Consider the following 3,971-nt stretch of genomic DNA (forward strand, 5'->3'; position numbering starts at 1 on the left):
GGTGTGTGTGTATGCTTAGATGGATGAATGCATGGATAAATAGGTGTATGGGGGATGGATGGATGGATGGATGGATGGATGGATGGATGGATGGATGGTTAAATACTTGCCTGGTGGATGAATAGAAAGATGGCTAGATAGATGCATGGGTGTCAGGATATATGGATGCTTTATTTATAGATGTATACATAGATGAATATGTGCATGCATGTTTGTGGACCTCCAACAAACATTTACCTATAATCCAAGCACTAATGATTTAAAGATTAAAAAATGTTACTTGCTCTCTAGGACTAAAATTGACGTTTTTTGCCTGTAAAGTAATGAAATGCAATTGTTGTATGATTTACAATTACCCAGGATAGCCTTAGACTCAGTGCTGATTACAATTACCCAGGATAGCCTTAGACTCAGTGCTGATTTTGCCCTAACTACACTGAGAGACCACACCAAGCCAACCAGAGCTGGCTGGACATCAGCCTCTCAGGAATAGAAGAAAAGGGAAGTGGGAGGATGAGCCCTTCAGAATCAATGTACTTATTACATCATTGACATCATGACGTGATGCTTATTGACATCATCAGCAGTGTAAACAGGCACCCTCCATTGGATGATGTGAGTCCTCCTTACTTGAAACGTTGCTTTCCATGGTTCCTATTCTTCCCATGACTACCAGTAGTCAACTGCAGTCTGGAAATAATAAATAGAAAATTCCAGAAATAAATAATTCACAGGTTTTAAGTTGTGTGTTGTTCTAAGTGACATGATGGGATTGCCTGCCATCCAGCTCTATCCTGCTCAAGACCCGCATGATCCCTTAACTTTTTCTTGCTATGTTTACTACACCCCCATTACTTACATAGGAGCCCAGTTTTCAGATCGACTGTCTTGGTATAGCAGTGCTTCTGTTCTAGCGACCTCTCTGTAGCAGCCAAGTACCGTGTCAGAGTGCACACATCATTCACCTCCATCACATTGTGTAAGCTTCTGCTCACCTTACATTATCCCAAGATAGGGAACAGGGGCAAGTACAGTATACAAAGATACTCTAAGAGAGATGAGGGACCATGTATGTTCACATATGATTTCATGGTATCATCATCACTTTCTATTATTAGATATTATTGTTAATTTTCTTTTACTATGTCTGATTTACAAATTAAACTTTACTGTAAGTAGAGACCCATGGAAAAAACCATAGCGTATATAAGATCTAGTACTATTCAAACCATTGGAAAGTTTAGGCAAGGGTATGGATCCTGGAACATCGTTTTTTGCTTCATTTTCACTGTTGTATCTTAAATGAGCTGGGTCTAAATTTCTATGACATCCTCTCTGCCTTTCTAAGTCTATCTGGGCCACGATGTTTTGTATCATCTAAATTAAATTACATTAAATGTAATGCTCACACTATGAACCTGAGAAAGATTTTTTCCCTTTGGTCAGGAGGTAAGACTGGACAATTTCTTTCCTCCAGACTAGAGTTCTTCATCTCTGTCCTTCCATGTGTGGATAAAGCAGAGACTGGGGATTAAGAGAGTTGGAGAGAAGATCAAGTTGCTACTGGGAAAATGCAAATCAAATCCACAAGAAGACTTAACTTCCCAGACAGTGGGATGAGTAGGTAACAAGATGGATGAAGAAGTGTCCCAAGGTGTTGTATTATGAGCGGCAGGCTACATTCCTGGCACCCGGCTGCCCGCACGGCTAGCTTTTGCCCCAAAATAATTACACAGAAACTGTATTCTTTTAAACACTGCCTGGCCCATTAGTTCCAGCCTCTTATTGGCTAGCTCTTACATATTGATCTAACCCACTTCTAATAATCTGTGTAGCCCACAAGGTGGCTTACCAGGAAAGATCTTAACCTGTGTCTGTCTGGAGTGGGAGAATCATGGCAACTGCCTGACGTGGCTTCTTTCTCCCAGCATTCTGTTCTGTCTTCTCCGCCTACCTAATTTTCTGTCCTATTAAAGGGCCAAGGCAGTTTCTTTATTTAACCAATAAAATCAACACAAAACAAAAAACTCCCATATCACCAAGGAAGGGGAGAAATTGAAACCCTCTGCTGCATTCTGGTGGAATGGTGCATGCAAGTGCTGTAAAGAACGATTTCCCAAAGTTCTGATGCTTGTTTGTTTGTTTTAAGTTAAACACAGAATTACTCTATGACTTAGTAATTCCATTCCTGGGTACGTATCCCAAAGAAATGAAAACACAAATTTCTCACATATGAGCACAAATACAAATGACAGTGTCATTCCACAGTCAGGAAGCTATCAAAATGTCAATGAACAGATGAAAATCCCTGACATATCATACAGAGGAATGTGACTCTTTGGCCATACAAACGAATGGAATGCTGATGGAGGGGTGAACCTCCTTATGACTAAGTAAAAGAAACAAGATACAAAGGGTGCATATTGTAAACTTTCTTTTCTATAAAAGAGTGGGAAGGGAAAGGAGGGGAGGGGAGTGGAGGGGGTGGAGAGATTCCTGCACGGTTATACAAGTACTTGCTGCTCTTACAGGGGATTTAGGATTGCTATTCCCAGCACCCACATGGTGGTTCACAACTCAGGACTCCGATTCCAGAGTATCTGGTGTCCTTTCCTGGCACCCACAGGCACGCATTGTTACAATACACACACGCAGGCAAAAACACACATACGGAAAAACTAAAAATAACTTTTAAAGGCTAGAAAGGGGTCAAGCTGTACAGACAGAAAGCAATCTTCAGTTTAAAAAGAAATCCCATCCTAGAAACACATCTGGTGGGAAACCAGTCCTCTTATGAAGTCCTTACCACACCTGGGGGATGAGGGTGAGGGACCAGGGATGCCTGCTTGAAGGATTCCTTACAGTAATGGTTCTGTACACAGGACATAATCACCTACTAATTTACCTTTTGCACCTCTGGCCTCATTTTCACAACATGAACTTGCTTCAGGCCAGATGTTGCTGGACCCTGGCACAGGTGATGTGCATAACTCGGACATCTCCCCTGCTGACCCCCTGCCTATGGGAACATCTAGGAATACGGTGCCAAGTTATACACAAAGCCCCAAATGAAACCGGCTCTCTGATCATCTTTCGCGCTGTGATAAATGGATACTCCCTTCCCCATTCCTTAGAAAGTGGCCCAGACCCAAATCCAATCAGACGAGACCGCATCTCCTAGCCTGAGTAAGGAGGCAGACGGTAAGCCTTTAATGGAATCCTATTTTTCAAACTGACAGTTATCCTCCGTGAGGCTCCCAGTGGGGCAAGACTGAAGCCAGGAAAGTGGGGTAAACAGAAAGACTTGAGGAAGTTTGACGGGCTTTGGACGGCCTGTGCTCAACAGGGAAGCAGGCTTTTCCTGCTCGGCAAGCAGGAGCTCTGGGTGGAAGAAGCGGATGGTGGCACCATGCACTAACTCACCCATGACAGCAGATGAAGGTTCATGCCTTCATCGGGAAGGGGAGACTCCCTGGGTCAAGCTGGGTAAAATATGTTAGAGCTGCAAATGCTGGCAGCCGTGCAACCCAATCAAAAGTCCTATTTCACAGCCAGATGGGGTAAGGGACTACAATGTGAAGGACACACTGGGGCCCACTGGTGAATAGGATGGTGACCACACAGCAGCTAATGGGTCACAGGAGGAGAGGGTGCTTACCCCTCGGGCCAGTCCCAACTCTTCTGATGGTCACGAGAAGCATTATTTGGAAGATCCTTTCTCAGCAGTGAATCTTCCCAATCCACAGCAGCTGAAACTGCCTTACTGTGGCTTCAGTGTTCCAACTTGTCTTTGGGGATTGTGGATGTTAGGGTTACTCTCCATGGGAGAGGGCAGAAGGGGAAGGGAGAGGCCGGGAGGGGAAAATAGGAAAACATATAGCTCAATAAAATCAATGAGCACCGGACAGAAATCTCAAGGTCCAAATCAGGAGCAGAAGGAGAGAGAGCACGAGCAAGGAACTCAGGACCGC

This window comes from Microtus ochrogaster, unplaced genomic scaffold (assembly GCF_000317375.1).
Source record: "Microtus ochrogaster isolate Prairie Vole_2 unplaced genomic scaffold, MicOch1.0 UNK21, whole genome shotgun sequence".
NCBI classification, from domain to species: Eukaryota; Metazoa; Chordata; class Mammalia; order Rodentia; family Cricetidae; genus Microtus; species Microtus ochrogaster.